We start from the raw sequence: 22,832 nt of genomic DNA, 5'->3' as shown, positions 1-22,832 counted from the left end.
GTATTTTGCATTGATATTCCATTCGATGGGGCTCTCAGACTTTCAATCTTAAGTTTTTAATCCTTTATATTTCCATTTATTTATATTAAATAGTGAATAAATCTGTGAAGAAACAAGAATACTAAGGCCCCTTACCAATTTCACTGAAATATGTAACAGTGATTTGCTTTGTTAAGTTGAGAGATACGAGTAAAATATTCAACCCAATAGTAACTTAATGGTTGACATGAAGTTTACTCTCATAGGTGAAACGAAAGGGAGAAGTTTGGTTTTTTAACCACAACTTTCATATGAGATATTTAGTATTTTAAATCATTAGTTTTCCGAGGTATGTTTATCTTGATTGAGTGATTTATTTACTTATCGAGAAAATGCTTATTGAAAGGGTACTATGGGACAAGAACTGTTTCAGGTGCTGAGAATACCAATAGTAAAAATTATATATATATGTATATATATACATATACATATATATATAATTTATATATTTATATTTTATAATATTATATAATTATATGTGTGTGTGTGTATATATATATATTTTTTTCCCTTCTCCCACAAAAATCAACACCTTGATAAAGCTTATGTACAATCATAAGGATAAGTACATATGTACAATGTATAGATTTTTTTAAAAATTTAATTCAAGTTAGTTACCATACAGCGTAGTCTTGGCTTCAGGAGTAGAACCCAGTGATTCATCTCTTACATATGACAACCGGTGCTCATCCCAAAAAGTGCCCTCCTTAATTTCCATCGCCCTTTTAACCCATCCCTCTACCCTCCAGCAACCCTCAGTTTGTTCTCTGCATTTTAGAGTCTCTTATGGTTTGCCTATCTGTCTGTTTTCATCTTATTTTTCCTTCCCTTCCCCTATGTGCATCTGTTGTGTTTTTCAAATTCCACATATAAGTGAAATCATATGATATCTGTCTTTCTCTGACTAACTTATTTTGCTTAGCATAATACACTCTATTCCCATCCATGTTGTTGCAAATGGCAAGGTTTCATTCTTTTTCATTGCCGAGTAGTATTGCATTGTATATATGTACCACATCTTTATCTACGTGTTAGTTGATGGACATTTGGGCTCTTTCCATAATTTGGCTATTGTTGATAGCACGACTATAAATACTGGGGTGCCTATGCTCCTTCAAATCAGCATTTTTGTATTCTTTGGATAAATACCTAGTAGAACAATTGTTGGGTCATAGGGTGTTTTTAACAATTGCTGTACAAAAATAAAACGTAATAGAGACCCCCCCCAAAAGGAGCAAAAGTGCTTTTATAAGTAGAGAGGGATCAAAGAAGGTCTCAATGAGAAAGCAGCCTTTCTAAGTGGTGGAAGGTACAAATAAAAAGGTCCTAACACATGAACATCCCAACTGGACCACTAGAAAGCTCCAGTTGACCTGTGTGGCTGTTGAGCAGCATAAGTAAGAGTGAGAGAGTAGCAGAGATGAGGGATGAGGTCAGAAGGGCAATGAAACATGGAGTTTGAGTTTGAGGAATGGATTTCATCTTGTTAGAGACATTGGCTTTTACTCTGAGCCATATGAGATACTACCGGCAAGTCTTGAACAGAGGAGTGATGTTAACTAACTACAATGTTGATAATCTCACCTGGGCCCAAAGGAAATGTGTTAAGAGAATACTGCAGTAACTCAGGGCCAGGTAGAACATGACGGTGGGTCAGATGAGGATGGGTGAAGTAGGTGAAGAAAATAGGCTCATTTATGACTACACTTTGAAGATGGAGACTTTTGTCTTTGTCAAGAGAGAGTGAAGAAATCAAGAATTGCTATATCCAATATGAGTGGAGGCAAAGAAAGAGTGTGAGAAGAATAAGTTCCAGATTTTTTTTCTTTTAACCAACACTTGTAAACACAATGGTAAAATGAATAAAAACATGTAACTTCTCCTGCCATGCTTCACACAGCTTGTAGGGACAAGCAGTCAAAGTTCCTGAATCAATAATTGTTTTGATTATACCATTTCAGAGAAACAATGTATAAAAACATATTCCAGTGCAATTTCTCTGTAATCTGTTCCTCCTGTCCCATCAAGTGTGACAGTGTATTATTATATATTGACAGAAAACATCAATATGGATGATGTTAGACAGTGGGAGGAAAGCATTTTGGTGTGCTGGTTTTGTCTTCATAATAACAGCATTGATCTGTATTTCAGCTTCCTTGTTGTCGGCAGCTCACAGTTAATTTGCCCATGTCTACATTGGTATGAGCAGTAATATGGCGCATGTCACATGGGATCTGCAATTCATAGGAATGGCTCTGCAGCCCAATGGTTTTTGTCAATTGTGAATTAATTATTAATCTGATTTGTCCTGTTTGTTCAGATTTCTGCAAATGTTAGTAAATCAGAGTCTGCTGAAACTTTTAGTAGAATTGTCGTGATGATAGCAACCAGTTTTTAGTTTGCTTGCTTTTCTCTTGCTTGATGAAATAAATTATTCTGGTACTTTTATGGCCGTGGGATTTCTATTTTCCCGATTTTACAATTATTTATTCAAAATGAATCGTCTGCTTCATGCGTTTCATATTTTACATTCTTGTTTGCTCTACATTCTAGCATTCTTCTTTATTTTTTTTTATTAATTTTTTTCAACATTTGTTTATTTTTGGGACAGAGAGAGACAGAGCATGAACAGGGGAAGGGCAGAGAGAGAGGGAGACACAGAATCGGAAACAAGCTCCAGGCTCTGAGCCATCAGCCCAGAGCCTGACGCAGGGCTCGAACTCACGGACCGCGAGATCGTGACCTGACTGAAGTTGGACGCTTAACCGACTGCGCCACCCAGGCGCCCCACTAGCATTCTTCTTTAAATAGCATGAAGGCTTTCATACCATTTTTAGGTCACCAAATCATGGCAGCAACTGAGGAAGGAGCTTTGGAAGCTGAGTAGTTCCAAATTAATTAAGAGTTAAAAACTCAGGCAAGTCACTATAAAGAGCATCAAGTTCTTTATCTTGTTATTGAATTGAAAATACTTCATAGGCTTATGAGCATTTAACAAGACAATGTATATAGAATGCCTTAGTTTCTGCCAATTGCTTTGTCAGTATACCTGTTACACTTGGAATAGGAGGCAGACTGTATGCCCTTTAAATCAATTTATTTCTCTTCAAAGATGACTAAGGGCATGACTGTCCATGTACACATAGCCTGTTATCAAATTATTAATTGGTGGAAAATCAGCACAATTCACTAATTGGCATACAAATGATTGTATTAGAAATCATTATTATACTATTCACCTGATTTGTTCATCGTCCACAGATAGACCCTTTAAAGAAAAGCTGTGCATTAACGTGATTTACATTCTCTGGTTAAAAGCTGAGGATCTTTATACCCTGCTGGGTTAGGGTGCTTTGGTTTTTCATACAGTATTAGCAGGATTTGAAAGCTGCTTGAAGTCTAGAAAGCTGAGAGGGCCACGTTAAATTCCAGCTCAACCGAAGTACGAACTGGGCTTGCTGAGGTTGTTCAAACAGCCTGGCTTTCCAGTTCATATGCAGGAGTGTGACAAGCAGAAAATTAGACACCTGGCAGCTACAAGGGTTTTGGTTTTTGTTTTTAGATACATGGCCAAGATTACTTTGTGAGTGCCAAACTGCTACCTTAATTTAAAAGCAGAAAAAACACATTAGATTTTTACTACCTAGAGAATCATGTTATCCTTGCTTAAAAATATCTTCATTAGCGGAGAGAGGGGATTTTTTTTCTTCAAAATTACCTTCCATCCATTTTGTAAGATTTGGACCTTGGACAATGCCTGACAATATTACTAAAGTGTAGTAATAGTTTGTGGGTTTTCAAAATGTGAATTTTATTGCTGGAAGCCTATTAAGACAAAGAGTATAACTGAATGGCATGGGGATTGATGGTGATAAGTAAAAGTCAAAGGTCTGTTTTTGCTTTGTTTTGTTTTTCATTTTGCTTTCAGCATTGTCTTATGCTGCTTTTCCATTAGACAAGATCCTTGGAATCAACACAAGGTAGAGAAGAAAGCTGTTAGGAGGTGGATCAAAACTCTGAGCAAATTACACCTAACTCTAACATCCACCTGAACAAAAGCACAGAACATACTGCGTTTGAGCTAAACAAAATTCAAGAGGCAAATATGGCACATATATTTTTGCCCAAGGCAATCAGTCAGAATTTGGTGATAGAACATCTGATTATAAAGAAAAAGAAAATTAGTGGCAAAAGAATCTCAGAAATGTGTCTTACTGCCTCATAACAAAGGCATCCCTGGAAGAAAATGAGCTTAGAGCTCAATTTCTGAAAGAAGGTTTTTTTCTGTCCTTTTTGTAATATTTTCAAGTTTGTTTAGGCTGAACAATTGCAACATGAATTTGGTTAAACAAAGGCAAATACTCTTGGCAACGCATTTGGGGCCTTTGAGCGCTTCCTAATTCGTACTATTGTTCCCTGTCCATCTATTTGCCTATGTAGTGTTATGCAAAATTTGTCCTGGCAGCCCCCTTTCTGTTCCACACTCCTGTTCCTATTCAACATTCCTATCCTGTTACATCTATGCCCCAGAGTTGTTAACTCTGCCCACTTTCACTGGCCGGGTTCTTAAACCAATTGTATCGATTTAGGGAGTATGTAACAGCTTTGGCTTCTACACAAGTTGTTTTTCCAACCTTCCATTTTCTCTCTAAATTTCTTCCAGTGCAAATCAAATATAGGATTTGGTACTCTTAAAAGGTACTTTACAGATATGGATAACAAGTAACAGCTCTCCCCTAACCCCCTGTTGGCATCCTTTTCCTAATGACTTCTCTTTTGATTTCCTAAGATTCTACTTGTTATCATGCTAATTATCTCAGGCAACTCTCAAACCTGGAGATCTTCCAGAAATCCGGAAGAGTGGGAAAGAACCTTTTAGGCACCTTTGTCCTATTGCCTACATAAAAGCAAAAAATCTTAGCACAGTTTTCAGGATCCTTCCTGCTTTGTCCTAAATCTCACTTTCAAATCCCATTACCCGCCCTTCTCCTAGGCATCCTAAAGGTCTTCCCTTCCATATTATTCTATACTATTGTAAAACTTTGTTTCTTTCCTTAAATTCCTTCTGGTAGATGTTCCTTTTCTACTGTTTGTAATCCAGCACATCTCTACTTACCTTTTAAAAGCTCAACTTTAGTATTACCTGCTCCATGAAGTTTTTTCCTCCTCTGTGAAGTCTTGCACTTCCTTGTAAAAATAATTACCACTCTCCCAAAAATGTCATAGTACCTTGAACAGCTCTGAGACAGCCCATAGGATCCAGAAGATGCTCGAAGCCCTCTGAATGAGGTTATTCCAGAACACACTGGCAATGAAGCACGGAGGATTTGGATTCTACTCCTACTACTCCCACTTCTTGCAAGGCAAGACATGGCCTGAGAGAAGACAACAGAATGTACTCTACCGAAAAACATATGAGTGACTTTACTTCCCCCCAAAAGAAGTTAAGTTGAGAGATTAAATAGTTTCCAATGCAAAGATGGTCTCTTTTACATGGCTAGTGAAGGAAAAAAGATTTTATTATATTCTACAGACATTTCTGTAATATTATGGCTTCTTGTCAGCGATTGGGAAAAATGACTTTGGCAAGAAGATTCATACATTGTTGACAAGGAAGTTTTCCAAAGGCTTTGTAATATATGGAAGAGAGGGGATAAATTTAAGGAAGAAATGTCTACCTGCATAAGCTTATTACTCATGACTGTGTTTTATTCAGTTCCGAAAATCCTGTTTCAAATGAACTAGATGATAAGGCCAAAGAAGCATTAGAATCATATGGGAGACCTACTCCTTACATGAAATGATTGAGTGCGACTTTCATGTAATCGGGGATGGGAGTGATGCTCTCCTGTCATTTTCCCTATTCTTCTTCAGAACAAAGTATTAGATGACTAAGAAAAAAAATCTGGAACTAGGCAAAAGGTACAAAACTAGAGTCTCAGACAAGTTGTGCTACAAGGAGGAACAGTTGACTTCAGGAATGGGTGGAGAAGTACTGTCTCAATAGGAGTGTTAGGGAAGAGGGAGGTGGCTTTCAGTAATTTGTAATATATGCTGCTCAATATTGGCCATATCTTGGATGGATTAGCAGTGAGAAAGATTAGGGAAACAAGATGGGGCCAAAAAGTCAGCAATGGGCCACACCCTAAGACGAATTGTATGAGAAAGCCTACTCAAAAATAAGACTTTTATCAGACAAAGTTCTTCAGAATTGGTCATAATTGGTCTCTTGTGGAGTAGAACTGAGCATTCAAATGGGACAAACTTTTGGAAAATGAGGAAGCTGGAGACAGGAAAGTTGAGATGGAGGCTGATAGTCACTCCTTCTGTCAACACATACGGAAGATCTGTACAGACTATACAGGAATAAGTGAGTGGACTAAGACTACCAATGGGCAGATCTAGATTCAACAAATGATTTTAGAAGAAAACTGGTGGGCTTATTTCACCACCAGTACACTTGTCTAAAACATAACAGGAAGGAGGAGTGGAGTGGATAACTAGTGGAGTGAGATAACCACTAGCACCTCTACACTGAACTCCTTTTTTCTTTTCTTTTCTTTTTTTTTTTTTGTCACAAAAGAATTGAACAAAGAATAAAAATTCTTTCCCCATAAGAAATGTCTTTCTTCTGGAAAAATTGATAGGCCCAGTAAATGAACTAAGATGATATTACGTAACTCCTGACACCTGAGGAAAGTTTCTGGTATCTTAAATTCCAGGTGAATTTTCCTTTTTTCTCAAGGGCCCCCAAATTCCTTCATTTGTTTATGGCCTTTAAATGTATGTGTAGGTTTGCTGTTGAAAGTCGTTGTAGCTTTTAATAGGTTTTTTGTAGTTTTTGCTTTGAAAGCCTCTACGGTTTGCATGCTCATTTGGCCAATGAGCTTTTTATATAATGGGATCGATTTGTTTTCCTTTGTTTTTATGCCATTCATGATATCTTCTTTTTCTGGCCACCTAATCTCAGCAAATTTCTGATATGGCCACATGTATCCTATTCTCATAATTTATTAATTTCCCTTACTATTATACTGGATTGTGACCTCTAGAGAACAGAATTTATGTCACTTTTTTCATTTGCATGATCCTAGCCTCTATTATAGTGTTTCATATTTATTATTCAGTAGATGAATCCTTTAACTCATTTCATTTAAAATTCTGGGAAGTAGGATGGCCCTTCTGATACAACATTTTGGGAAGTAGGCTTTCTACTCATCTATGTGTGTTTAATAAATTATACATTACAAGATATGGAACAGAGGGGATATACTTTAGTGGCTTAAAGCAACACCATGATTTTGTGGGTTGGGAATTTGCAGTGGGCTCATCTGGGTGATTCTTATGCTCCAGTTGTTGGTATTCATCTGGTGACTAGGCTGGGCTCACCTGGTCTCCCTTCATCTCAAGGCAATCTCAAGACTTTGCTAGCAGGTTAGACTTTTTATATGATGGCTGAGGGTTCCGAGAAAACAAGATAAATGCTGACATGACAGGCTCTTTGAAGTCTAGGTTCGGATCTACATAGCTTTTCTTCAACCATATTCCACTGGTCAGAGCACTCAGAAATAAGCCCAGATTTAAGAGGAGGAAACTGGAGAACCTAACAATGGGAGATGTATAAAGAATTGATGACCATTTCCAACCTGCCATATATGAGAAAAAGAAAAAGAAAGATGCTATATATTCAACCTCACTTTCTGTGCCTGCATTTGATCAATGTCTGTGGAAGCTTGAAAAGGAAACTTTTTTTTTTTTTAGAAAAGCAAAATATCTGCTTATCTTATTGTTCAAGCAAATTCAGCATATATTTCTCTGGCCTCATTTACTCTAATTGCTTAAGGTCCTTCAGTGTCCAAGTAATTCTGAATTGATTTTTGCACTGCCTCCCTTATTGCCTTTTACATTTTCACACTGAATGCTGTCCTTCCAAAGAAACTTGGTTAGGTCCATAGTAGCCCATTAACTACACCAATACTTTTCCAAATAGAAGCGAGGAAGACAAGGGTTAAGGCCTCTAGAATCCAACTCCATAACCCATTGCCCTTTGTCATGCCACTTCCAGATATTCTCTCTCTCTCTTTAAGTTTATTTATTTATTTTGAGAGAGACACAGCACAAGTGGGGGAGGGAAAGAGAGAGAGGGAGAGAGAGAGAGAATCTCAAGCAGGCTCTATACTGCCAGTGCAGAGCCCAACGCAGAGCTCAAACTCACAAAACTGTGAGATTATGACCTGAGCAGAAACCAAGAGTCGGACGTTTAACTGACTGAGCCACCCAGGCATCCCACAGATTCTATGTTATTCTTTCAGGTCCTTTTTCATAAGTTTATTAAGTTAGGTGCTAGTATTCCTTTTACATTTCTGTTAATTTATTTTTATTCTAGTTTAAACATTTTTGTAAGTCAAATCAAATATATTTCAACATGAGGCAGAGTAGCAAAAGTAATAAACTAGTTAAATATCAACAAAGTTTAAACTTTGTAACTTGCACACAAGAACTTTGACAATTAGTACCCATGTTATCTTACTCTCTTTCCATGAATAAACACTAGTCAGTCTATACGATATGCTTCAAATATGCTTTGCATTCTCTCAGATCTCCCCTTTGGCTAATGTCATTCCTTTGACTCCCTTTATGGGACCCCAGTTACCTTTTGAGCCCCTGCTCAAATGTCACTATTTTTATGAAACTCTGACGCTCACAATTGAAATTATTCCTTCCTTCTCAGTATTCCTAAACAGCCTTCACTGTATTTCGTAATGTGGATCTTATAACTTTTTTATCACATTGATATTTATAAAGCAGCTTTCTTTATAAAAATAAAATACTCCAGATGAGCAGAAATTGTGTGATTTGCACAGTGTAAAAAACTTTAAAGGTTGGAATTAATAAATGGGTAAATGAATCAAGGACTCAATAGCAGGATATTTTTAATAGTTGTCTCTTGATTGAAAACACATGTACTATATTGGTAAAGTAATTTTTGGAAAAAATCCAGAAGTTTCAACAGAGAATTCAGACATTTTATTACGTAGAATCACTGCCTATGTTCTCTAAAGAAGAGTCTTTTATTAAACACTAATAAGTACTCCTCATTCTGCATTAAAATTCCAAACACACAAAAAAGATGTCAAATAATATTTGCTAAATTCAAGTACATTTGTGCATTCTTATTGGGTATGCAAAAGTATCCTTATACATAATTATCAGTACTTAAAACATTTACTCATAAAATTTAAGAAAATTAACAGCTTTATTTTGTTTTATAAATTTAAATGTCTTCAGCATTAATAATGTTTATAAAATTTGCTAATATAATCAACAATGCACAGATTTTATTAAAACTGAGGTACAAAATGCTTTGCTTGAATTTTTAAAATATTTGTTTTCCCTAAATTGAGATATGGCTGAAGTTAGTAAAGCAGTGATATTTTGTACACTTTGGGAAACATAGGCCTTTAACTAAATAAGAATATTCTTCCTTTATTCTATTTTGAACAAATGACACTAAATGCAACTAGAGAATAAGTAGCCCAAAACATCTATATAAATTGTGTTGAAATTTTACAAAAAAAGTTTAATTTGCATTGATTTTGTTCCAGCAACGCTGGTTACTAATGCACACATGACTGAAGCATATTACAGACTGCCTTGACTTAAGAAAGTACAAAATTTAAAGTTTTTGCATGGCTAGAATAGACATGGATAACTTTAAGATATTATTAAAAGTCTTTTAAAAGTCTTTAACATTTACAGAAATGTCTCACTTTGCACTAATATAACCGATTTTCACTCCATAAATGGTTCAAATGGTTTTAGTTCCACACTGAATGTCTCTTTAGGATGGCTCCTGGTCTCTCGAAGGTAGTATACATAATGAAAAGGAAATTTAAATGACTTTTTTCCAGAAGTGTGGAACAATTTAGTAGTCTCTAGAAAATGAATATCAATGGGCAGCTTGGTAGTCATATGAAACTTGTTAAAATTTGGTCAGCTTATAACTCCCTGAAGTTCCCCCTGTAAAAGGAACTCGTATTTGTGTTTAGAATGTCTTTTTTTTTTCCTTTAAAATTGTAAGAATTATTAATCTTCCATTGCCTATTTGGGTATTTATGTTGACTAGCTTGTAAATGTTCCTAATTCATTATTGTATCTAGACTACTGTGGAAGAATCAAGTTTGGGGAATGTTTAAGGAATTAAAATAAGAATATTCATGAGGCCACTAATACCAAAAGCCTAACTAGGTTAATTCCTAATAGGTCAATATCTAATAATTACCATATATTGAACATTGACTCTCTATTGAGTGCTATCGTGATCATTTCCCTTATATCATCTCATTGTATATTGGTGATCATATGGGAAGATAGTTTTCATTTTCCCTTCCCTGCAGATGAAGAAACTGAGGCTCAAGGAAGCTAAGCATCTGGAAAAATTAAATGCCAATTAAATGCCAGAAAGGGGATTCAAACTCAGGCCAGTAGACTAAATCATGTGCATATGTCCAGCACACATATAACCCATTCATTTATTCACTTAGTCATTAAAAGTCTGAGTTTCTAGGGATGCTGGGGTGGCTGAGTCAGTTGAGTGTCTGACTCTTGATTCTGCTCAGGTCATGGTCCCAGAGTCATAGGATAGAGTCTGCATCAAGATTCTGTGCTGTTAGCATGAAGGCTGTTCAGGATTCTCTCCCTCTCCCCCTTCCCCCTCCCCGTCCCTTTGCCCCTTTCTCCAGCTGGCATGTGCCATCTCTCTTAAAAAAAAAAGTCTGAGTTTGTAATATGTAGCAGGCTGAAAAGAAAACAATAAAAAGACAAAGTTTATGTTTAAGTTCAATTTAGATCAACAAAATGTTATCAGGATTTCCTAGGCTAGTTATTGTGTCTGATACTAGTGATAATTAGTTAAATAATTAGAAAGCGTGTGTTAAATTCAATAGCATGATATAGAGCACTTTAAGGGAATGAAGGGGAGATGGGAGATAGAAAGACAATGGAAGGTGTGGCTATTGATTTGGGTTTTAAAGGATATTGGAAAAGTTGAAGATGGGAGGAGCTTCTAAATGGAGTGAGAGTCTATATAAGATACAGAGATGAGAATGTATGCATATAAACACTGCATATTACTTAATGCAAGATTTGAGATGAAGCTGGAGAAGTAGACACACCTCATATTGAGAAAATTGTGTCCAAGTCTGCCCAACATATAATGCTATTGTATACCTTAGACTTTGCTCAGGCTTTCCTTTTTATTTGACCTTCTCTCAACTCCTACAAATATTTAGCTATTAGAGGCTGAAGAACCTAAGGCTTAAGATTATGCACTCTGGAATCCCACTAACTGGGTTCAAATACCAATGTCACCATCAATGAGTTGAGTGACCTGCAGCCAGTTTTGTCATTGTTTTTGTTGTTCATCTATCATATGATATCATGTTTGCATTAAAGTAATTAATAAATGTTACTACATTTTTTAGAACTGCAGCTCCTGCATTAAGTCTAACTATCCCCATAGAATTAATTGCGCACTTCTTTATGTATCACTTCCACATACATGTAGAACATACAAAATAAAATTTTTTTAAATGTTTATTTATTTTTGAGAGAGAGGGAATGTGTATGCACGCACAAGGGGGAGGGGCAGAGAGAGGGAGACAGAGGATCCAAAGAAGGCTCTGTCACTGCGGAGCCGATGCACGGCTCCAACTCTCAAACCACGAGATCATGACCTGAGCTGAAATGGGACACTTAACCGACTGAGCCACCCAGGTGCCCCCAAAATAAAATAATTTAATAAAAGTTTGAAGGTATAGTTTTCAATGCGTAAGCACTGGATATTTCAAGGTTTCATATTTTTCTCAAACAATTAAAATCAACATGTTTTCTGGTTATCCCTTTAATACCTTAGACATTGTACAACATATCTCCTATAATTTTACATGCACACACACACATTCACATAAATAGAATGAAACAGTTAACAAAATCATCTTTTGAACTTCTACAAAGCAGCTGGGGAATTGTAACCAAAGTAGTTCTTTTACTGCTTTTGGCAAAAACTGATTATAGGTCTCATAAAATGATTTTCATAAAAATAGGAAATACCAGACTTATTGTATGAAATACTTTCCTGTGGAAATGTTTTTCATAGTCAAAAGTAAGAAAGTATTATCTATCGTTCAACTAACAGATGCAAAATTATACAGAGGAAACAATTCCGAACTGGTCAAAATCTCATTAAAATTGTATGAGGAGAATTATGTATGCCCCATTTATAATTTTTCTTTATAGCAGAATATCAAGTAATCCATGATTTGAGAGCAAACTTTAGTTTTATCCTAGACCTACTTGACCTTGTAAGTGTTTCTTGATTTTAAAGGATGACATTTAATTAAAGCTGCCTTGCTGAAGTACAGTAATTATTGGTGCAGATAAAAGAGATTTACAGAAACCCAAGCCAGTGGATTGGTAAGAGCAACACAGATTTTTCTTAACATCATGATGTATCATTTGCAAATTGTGATATACTATCTAGCTTTGTATCATTTAAAAGCACATCAAGTTTGCTGGTTGAATTAGCACACACGATTGTGGAAGAGGCATTTCAATTAAGCCAAAGTCAAACAGACTTCAAGAATATTCTACCTTTATTTGTAATGCTGTGCATCAAATTATTCAAGCATTACAATGAAGAATAAGAACTCAGGGAGTATAAAATCGGACCAATGTCTCTCTCCTTAATAGATGATATCTTTCCTTCTTCATAGTTTGCTGCTCTTTAATGAATGACATTTAGTAATATGTATGAGTAATTGCCAAGTTTGCTGCTCATTACCTCTTTAAAAATCCAAGGAAGTAGTAAGCACACTTTGATCTTTTTATGAGAAAACAATTTTCATTATAAAGATTAAAACAAAATATGTGATTTTCATTTATAGTTTAATAACTTAGTTACTGATTCTTTGTGATACCAAAATACTATGATTACCCTTTCAATTAGAATTGTGCAGACTGTCAAAACAAACAAACAAACAAACAAAAGGATTCAAAAGACAATCTATTTCTTTTATATTTAAAAATTTAAAATCCTTCAAAATAATACTTTAGTAGCAAGAGGTGTCCTAATAAAATTATGGGGCATGAGAAATATTCTTCATACCTATATTCATAGTTAATTATGGAAAAATAATGGATAGATATCAACTCTGTAAGCTCAGTGTGTGAAATCTAAAATAATAAATTTTCTTGATATTCTCTTAAGATTACATACAAAATTATTTTAAACAGTTTTGATTTGTATATAAACTATAATTTTGATAGCTAATATGACTACAAAGAAAAATGCTAACACTTTTTTTTACCAATTTTACTCTCATTGATGTTGTTTGATCGTTATTCCCGTTAATCTCTCTTGACAGATTCTATATGTTAACATAGTACTTCATAATCATTTTTTGTTGGACCCAGGGTACCAGGTATTCAGCATATTGTGTTCTGAATTGCTACCAATGTATAATGAATTCTTGGTCCTTGAGGTATTTTATAGATGTTTTCAGAACTACCTTAATGACTAAGATGATAAATGGGTTTAAAATAACTTTAACTAATTATACCTTTTTTATTTTCAATAAAGATGACATCTATCAGTTTACCTACATAGATCCTAAGTTATAATTATCATTCAACTTGATTTCTATAATCTCTAAAGCAGATAGAAGACAAGCATATGTTATTAGAGTGAAACTTAGAGTTGTCACATTCTGGTGTTAATCTCCTCCAGGATCAGCTATTGATTTTATTCATGATTCTGGAAAGCATAACTTTTCTTCCAAGAAAGGTGACTGTGAAGATTAAAGTAGCCTTTATTATATGAGTGCAACATGATGATAATGAAGATCATATTGTAAGGCACTAATGAACAATAATAAAACTAGCTACTCTGAGGTCCAAATGAAAATTAATGAAGAAAGACAGGATCCACCATTTAGGGAAAATCTAGCTCTCTTCATTTGTAGGTGAAAAACAGTTGAAAAGTCAAAGTTGCATAATAGGAAGGCATGGTATTTGTCTGATTCTCACCACTCTTTTCTGATAAAATATAAGACACAATATGACACGCTTTTGCTAGAAAATTCCTTTACAAACATTGATTTAATGACTATTATGTGCCAAGGAATGAGGTTCATTCAATTGTTATTCTTCAAATCTTTTAACCACATTTACATTCCAAACTTTTGGCAACAGTATTCCCCCTTTTGATTCTGCTGAAGAAGAAAAAGAAGTAATGCATAGGTAGCAAAACTCAATTACCCTTACAGTTTTGGATCATGCTTACTTTTCTTGTTTTTATTTTGAATTAATATTTTAATATAAATCTTTCAACTAAAAAAAATCTGTTTCCTGTTATTTTGAAGCATAAATTGAGGCGCCTGTGTAGTTGAGTCGGTTGAGCATCTGACTCTTGATTTAAGCTCAGGTAATGGTCACAGGGTTGTGGAATTGAGCCCATCATCAAGTCCTGTGTTCAGCATGGAGCCTGCTTAAGCTTTTCTGTGTGTGTGTGTGTGTGTGTGTGTGTGTGTGTGTGTGTCCCTCTCTCCTGCTCACACACACTCTCCCTCTCCCTAAGATTAAATTAAATTAAATTAAATTAAATTAAATTAAATTAAATTAAAATTACAAAGGAGGAAATTGAGATTCAAAGAGGTTACAAGTTGTAATTAATACCATATAGAAAGATGTTCATATCCCATGTTTTTTTCATAAGGGATAAGGTTAAATGAAGGTAAGAGAAAGGTGGTGTGACATTAGGTTAAGGGGAGATCAGAGCAACAAGATGTTTTAGAGAAGAGTTGTGCAAACACTTAATAAAGTAAGAACAAAAACCACTGAGAAGGAAGAGAGAGAAGATGCAGTAGAAAGAGGTGATAGAGCCTGTCATGAACAGAGAAGATGGGTTGAAAGAAACTCCTTTGAGAGAAGACATTCTCCTTAGAAATACTAACAGCAAGGAGGAAAGAGTAAGTAAAGTCCCAGAGACATATTTAGCTAGAAAAAGGAAAATGAAGAGCACTTGCAATGAAAAGATGATCAGGGGCGCCTGGGTGGCTCAGTCGGTTATAAGCCTCTGACTGGCTCAGGTCATAATCTCACGGTCTGTGAGTTTGAGTCCCATGTTGGGCTCTGTGCTGACAGCTCAGAGCCTGGAGTCTGCGCTTCAGATTCTGTGTCTCCCTCTCTCTCTGCCCCTCCTCCACTCACACTCTGTCTCTCTCTCCTTCAAAAATAAATAAACATTAAAAGAATTTAAAAAAAAAGATGATCAAAAGATTAAAGGACTGAGTTCCCTTATAGAGATTGGGGCTGTCAGGTAGTATAGAAGAATGAAAGAATAAGGGGAATCAACTAGAAATGTTAAAACTATTGCTAAGTAATATTGAATATCAGCTGAGAATTGGAATCCTTGATATCTAATTTTTGAACTACATACATAGATATCTCCTACCAGCTTCTTTCTAGGGAAAGAACTGATTGAAACAGAATCTGCTCTCCTAATGATGGGCCATGAAGCCAAATGACTGACTTTTAATAATAATGGCTATAAGTTATTGGTATTACTATAAATGAGGGTTTTTTTCACTCAAATATTTATACTAGATGAAGTAGAAATTATTATTCCCTTTTTATAGGCAATGAACTAATGTTAAGAGCTGTGAAATTGCATGTTCTATACCACATAGCCATCAAATATTCCAACTAAATTTTGAATCTAGAGCTAATTTGACTACAAATTTTGCGTTCTGCCAACTATGTAGCAATGCTTCATCTAGAGGAATGTGGCTCTCAAAACAAACAATGTGGACTCAAGGATCATGACAGTAGGTTATAGATAAATTTCTATTATAATAGAAATATGTAGAAATATATATAATAAATAGCAATATTTATCAATAGAAATTTATCAGCTGGGCAAGCAGGCTCTGCTCTCTACCTTGCTGTAGAACTATCTCAGGTGAATGTGCACATGTAAACACAAACCCTAATGTTGCATTTTGAGTCATGGAGTTTGGGGGAAATTACTTTCTTCTCAAGGAGTAAAGACTCCTTAGTGAATATAAGATTTTAAAAGAAAACATTAATTTTTGGCAAATTTTGAGGGACTAAAATGGTCTCCCTTTGAGCACCATTAATCCAACAGTGGTCTTTTCAAAACCTCAATAAAATAGCAACGTGCTTTCTGACAGCCGTGAACTCTTGGCACTTAACTCCTAAGAGGTATCATAGATTAACCTTCCAAGAACTCCAGCTACTTAATGCATAAAGATAATTCATTTGGTTGTCTTTCTTGTTTTATATTGGTCTAAATTAGAAGGTAGAAATTCTATTTAGACTTCTAGACCCCACAAAAATAGCAGATTCCATTTTACCATTGAGGAAAGTCTAGGGAATAAAGTGAATTGAAGAATTACATGAGTCCATCATTGATACTTGTGATGGGTTTAGTGTTTCTATCAAATGAGATTTCCAGAATTGAAGATGCTAAATTTACTTTCTATAATTCCATGGAGATTGTAAGAATATAATTTATCTTTTATCAGACATTCCTGGGGTAAGTTGATTATGAATCACAAAGAACCAACCCAGGTTAAAAAAATGTTAGTAAATAGTGACAAAGTTTCTCCCTGGCCATTTCTCAAATTCTTAAAACTGTTCTAAGTGGCTCAACCTTTTAGACCTTGGAAAACCCCAAGAAGCAGTATCTCAAAGACTCTATGATAAAGATATGATAGGCATGAAAGACAGTACTAAAGACATACTAAAAGATGCGTATAAGCAAAAAAAAAAATTAAAAATTAAAAAAAAGAACTGAGTTCTAGACTTTTTTTTTCTGTCCAGTAAGAAAGCCTCTTAAGAAACAGGGAGGCCAGAGTAGGGGTGGGGGGAGAGAGAAACTACCATTACAGAGTTAAGTTTTGTCTTTTTGTTCCCATGAGTGTTATTTTGGGCAATAGGATCTCAATAATGATACCTCTCCTCTCATGCTGCTAATAGGGTATAAGATGAAGGCTAGCTATAGCATGATATAAACTGTGATCAGGTATGTTTGATAAAGCAGAGACCTGGGAACATCCAATGCTCCAGCATTTGCTTTAGAGCACATAATAGTTAAAGGATAAGCAGTAATGCCAGGCTTTAGAGAAAGTAGGAGATGAGTCTTTTATACATACAGGAACCAGAACAAGGACCTAAGCAATAGAAGTTGAAAGCTAGGCAAGTAAACTCAGAGCAGGCATTGGAACCCTGACTCTATGCTGAACCCCTACTGTTTCTTAGCAAGTGAAGTTGACCTAACAAAGACATTTTACCTCCTTGTTATAACATGCAGCACAGCTGGTAGGAATTGTTTGATTTATTTGGGCAGGTGAAGGATTTATAGTACTGGAGTTTTATAATCGTATCTTAAAATATTCTGTTATTTAGATGACAATGATTTCCAAAAGTAGGTCCTGATCTGACACATTGTGTCTATATCAGGGAGTGCAGACACTTCAGTTGCAATTGCTTTTTAGATCCATTTCAGTCACAGCAAGTCTTAGGAAACATTTTCAAATGGAGATAGGGAAGCAACTCAGATTAATTTTTAATCAAGTCACTTCCCTCTAAGGAAGGCAGTACAGGTATGGTGGAAAAAACAAGTCCCTTGAAATTGTCCTCTGATATGAGTTCTGGTTCTGACAAATATGTTTTGTGATCTTCAGTTAGTTAGTTACCTCTCTGAGCTACGGAAAATTTCCTAAGGTATAAAATGGGACTATGTAATGGGACAATTTTGGTGATTAACTGCCGACAGATTTAAAGTGCCATCTCTTCTTCCTTACCTTTTTCCTCTCATGTGAGCAAGCTGAAAAAAAAAAGTCTTTGATCTGGGCAGGAAATTCAAGCCATGCAGGATCCATTACCCCAGCCCCAAACTCTAAGGTCATTTTCAGAACTGCTCAGGCCCACCCTGCTCTCCCCAAAAAAGTCTCAATATGTAAGTAATAACCATTTTCACATCCCCTTGGTGTGCCTTTGTGTGTAGCATCATCAGTCTCGACATCTGGGCCAAATTTCGGGTTGGGGAACCTCAACAGGGCATGACCCCAACAGGATAATTCAATAAAACCCTGCCACAATGTAATAACTAATGTCTAAAAATTCTGCCAAGTAAATTGCAGGCTTTGATTACTGTCAGATTAATGACAAATGATATTTTTTTCATTCAGTCTTCACTACAGTATAAGGCATAAAACAAAGATAGTGCAAGTTACATGCATATAACTGATGATACACTGAGAAAGCTCTAAGTGATCATGAAACTCAATTCTAAACCAATCTTTCCTTTCCCAACAGAAGATAAGAACATTAGCTTTCTCCCATTTGAAAACATGAGCTGGGCCAAGGTAGGGAGCCAATCAAGTGATTTTGCATTATCTCAGGGAATATATCTCGAAGTTTCCATACCACTTATCTTTGAAGAATGCTGTGAAGATTAAAGAAGCAGTATCTTATCAAAATAGTATGTCAGTAAACTGTGTCTTCATGTCTCCTCCTACCTCAATACTCAGAAGATGTAGGCAATCCTGAGCCCACAAACTCATAAATCTGGCTATAGTAAGTAACTGAGGGAGTGGACAGCCAGATGATTTCTATTACTTTTAAGAATAATTTCTAAATAAAGTATATTATGTAGACTTTGATTTACAGTGGCTGTAACTCTGTGATGATATTACTCCATAGAGGGAGTAAAGAATTTAGATTTTACCAACTCTTTGCGACTTGTGAGAATAGAGCTAATAAAAGTTCTACAACATCTCTCTGGAGAAGGAAATACAAATTCATAAAAATCTACCCTTTGACTTTCTGAATTGCATTTGTGTTAGCACTCCTTTTATAGGCCAAGATCATGGGGATTGTCATAACAGAGCAAACATAGCTGATTTAAAAACTCTGATACCATTTGTTGAGGAGGAAAATAGTTGCCAATTATTCCTTTTTGTATAAACCCATATGAATTACCAATGTATGGTATAGCAAGCACTAGGACCAATGATATTTAATAATTTTTTAACACATGGATGGTTTGAGATAGAAATACAGGTGAACTAATTCATGTATACTAACTCATTTCATCAAACGTGTATTAAGCACTTCCTGTGTGCTATCTACTGTGATGAGAGCTAGTTGATGGGATGAAAATGAAAGTATATGTGGAATTCAGACTCAGTCTTCAAGCAATTTGAAATTTAGAAGTAGGGGATATTTGCTGAAAATTCCCTTCTTTCTATCTGTCTGTCTATCTATCTATCTATCTATCTATCTATCTATCTATCTAGGTAGCTAGCTATCATCTATCATCATCATCATCATCATCATCATCATCATCATAATAGAGAAATGTGTTTGGCAAACAAGAGGAAGTGAGTCAGATGTTAAGGGTATAAACTAGAAAAATAAGTACTTGTATTAGGCATTAGAAAATAGAAATTTGATGGGGAGACTGGGTGGCTCAGTTGGTTAAGCCTCTGATTTTGGCTCAGGTCATGATCTCCCCATTGGAGTTTGAGCCCTGTGTTTGGCTCTGTCCTGACAGCTCAGAGCCTGGAGCCTATTTCAGATTCTGTGTCTTCTTCTCCCTTTGCCCCTCCTCCTTGCTCTCTCTCTCTCAAAAATAAACATTAAATTTTTTTTTAAAAAGAAGAAAATGGAAATTTGGAAGGATGGGTAGAAAATAAAAATATAGGAGCAACATCAGTGAAAATGAAAATTACTGATATGGAATGATGGAGAGCTAGGAAAGAAAGATATGTGAGACTTATAACTTTTATTTCTAGAAAAAATGATGTATAGAACAAAAAGGATAATGGTGATGAGTTCAGCTGTGGGAATAGTGAGTTTCAGGTATTGAAATGTATTTCTCCAGTAAAAACTTAAATATGAATCTAGCACTAATATTTGTGAACCATCATGATATGGGCTCATAGATGAACTGAGATTATATAATTCTCTTAGAGGAAACTATAGGTAAAGAAGATTATGAGTATATTTTGAGGTGCACCTGTGGAAAGAGTGTGGGATACAAAGAATGATATTGCATAGGAATCAAAAGAGGGGAAGGTGAAGAGTTGGGAGCACAAATGCCATAGAAGCTAAGTTAAGAGATACATGACCAGTTAAGAATGGTTCTGGATCTAAGAGGAACTGTGTTCTAATGGCCGTTTAATTAAGTTCTTAGAAGGAATTAGGAATATTATTCCTTTGGGCTCCAAAAGCATTTTGTGACTTCATTTAGACCAGAGGTATCCATTTATTTATTCACTTAGCAAATACTTATTAGTGTGTTGCTCTTCTGTGCATGCATGGGGGATACAGGATGAAGATTATAGCACCTGCTGTTCTTGGAATTACAAAAGATAAACTAAGTCTATCTGGGGTAGATAATTTGGGAAAAATTTAGTGGAGTAAAAAATATTCTAGTGAGGCCTTGGCAGCTGGGAAGGGGGTAAAAAGACATTTTAGGATCTAGAATGGCATAAACCAATAACCAGAGTGATGAAAGTTTGTATAATTTGCCAAACATGTTGGCTTTTGTAGGAGCATTGGAGCCATAGTTATAGGTACATACATGAACAGGAGCAGGATATGAAACTGGATAGGTTACTTATGATAGATTGTGAAGAACCTTTTACACACTATTACAGGGATTACTGATATAGTCAGTACCAGACCTTGAGGATTTTAAAATGTGGATGGATTACAAACAGATACATGTATGGAAAAATAACTGACAAAACTCAGGAGAATATATATGAAGCAGGGAGTCAGGGAGGAGAATGGTTTGAAGCTTATTGTAAAGATTTAGAGAAGAGATAGTGATCATCTCACTTAAGTTGCTAATAGTATAAGAAGGAGCAAGAATTACTTTTTTTAATTATAAAAGTAAATTGTAGGGATGCCTGTGTGGCTCAGTCTGTTAAGCCTTCGACTTCAGCTCAGCTCATGATCTCATGGCTCATGAGTCTGAGCCCAGCGTCAGGCTCTGTGCTGACAGCTTAGAGCCTGGAACCTGCTTCAGATTCTGTGTCTCCCTCTCTCTCTGTCCCTCCCTCACTCATGCTCTGTCTCTCTCTCCTTTAAAAATAAATAAATGTTATTTTTTAAAATAAAAATAATAAAAGTAAATTGCATTTCTTGAAGGATATTTGAAATGTGAAGAATGATACAGAGACGTGTCAATTTGTTGGTGACCTAATGAAAACCATAATTAATATTTTGTATTTGTATCTGTATGTGCACATACATGTATGTATTGTGTGTGCATATATACAAATATTTATATTTGTATTTGTATTTATATTTATATACATATATAAAAATATTTACAAAACATATAAATAAATAAATAGAGATGAATAAATAAATGTGAAATTGTCTCTGGTACTTAGCTTCACATTACACCATAAGCATTCCCCATATATTGCCATAATCTTCAAAACACTTGGAATGATTCTATAGTATTAAATATCACTGGACTATACCATAATGAACCTAACCATTGTTTGAAATTTAGATTCTTCCCAATTTTTTGTCAGTTTGCGATATTGAGTTTCTTGGTTTGTGCTGACAACTGTTCAACAGAAATATAGTAATTTTCTTCTATATATGAGGTCCTTGTCATTCTACTCTCACAAGTTGGCAGTATCTTTTTAAAATCGCCAATTTGATAAATGAAAAGACATCTTATTAATGATGATTCATACAGTTAAACTTTGTTTTCAGGTTTATTTGGCACTTGTATATCAGCTTGAATGAATTACTTATACATATAAAGATAACTTCTTTGTGTTGTTTTGCTTGTGTATTGTAGTGACTTGATAAATTCAGTGGGTATAGAATTCTAGAGAATCTCCTAAGATTTACTGATCAAATAAACTTTTTTTTCTATCCTTGATATGTGCCAGGAACAATTCCAAGTTGTTTATACTACATGGACATTTAATATTTTGAAGTTCAGCATCAACACCCTCTTCATCTATCAGTAGTCCTCAATTTTGCTTTGTGAAACATCATTACCCTATCCTCAGCTCATATGCTTTGCATGAAGCTGGACTCATTTCTGGTCACCAGAGTTGGAGCATGTGACTTGGGAAAAGCCAATCAGCACATTCCATCTTTCTTGCTATGATCACTTCTTTGGCTGGGGGGTGGGGGTGGGGTCACCAATCCAAGTAAACTCAATCAAAGCTAGTGAGAACCGATTTTCTTTAAGGAAATCAAACTCTCTTGTCCACTTGGGTTGTTGATGTGGTAAAACTGAAGAAATTGGGAAAACCGAGTAGCCCTTAGAAATGACAGCAATTCAGTAGAAGCAGACCAAGACAATTCTGAACTTAGCCACCTCAAAGCTACACCCAGTCATGTATTGTTGAAGTATATGGGCTTATGAAGATTATTTTTTCTTAAACTGCTTTGGATTTGATTTTCTATTATTTATAACAGAGAGTTTTAATTGATAAGAGTAATGAAAAACTTATAGCACTTCCCTCAGCTTTTTTAATTAAATATTGTAATCAGTTATTCATTGAGCTCGAGAAAACATAAGTTTTCAAATCCTTCAACATGTCAGAGTCTCAGGGCCCTTGATATTGAGGTCACTTTTCATCAGTATAAACATAGTGTAATGATGTGTCCTAGAATTTGTCATTTTAATTTTTTTGAGTTAAGCATATTCTTATTGTTCTTGGAAT

Source organism: Prionailurus viverrinus, chromosome C1 (genome assembly GCF_022837055.1).
Source record: "Prionailurus viverrinus isolate Anna chromosome C1, UM_Priviv_1.0, whole genome shotgun sequence".
Lineage (NCBI taxonomy): Eukaryota > Metazoa > Chordata > Mammalia > Carnivora > Felidae > Prionailurus > Prionailurus viverrinus.
This window is presented reverse-complemented; position numbering follows the sequence as displayed.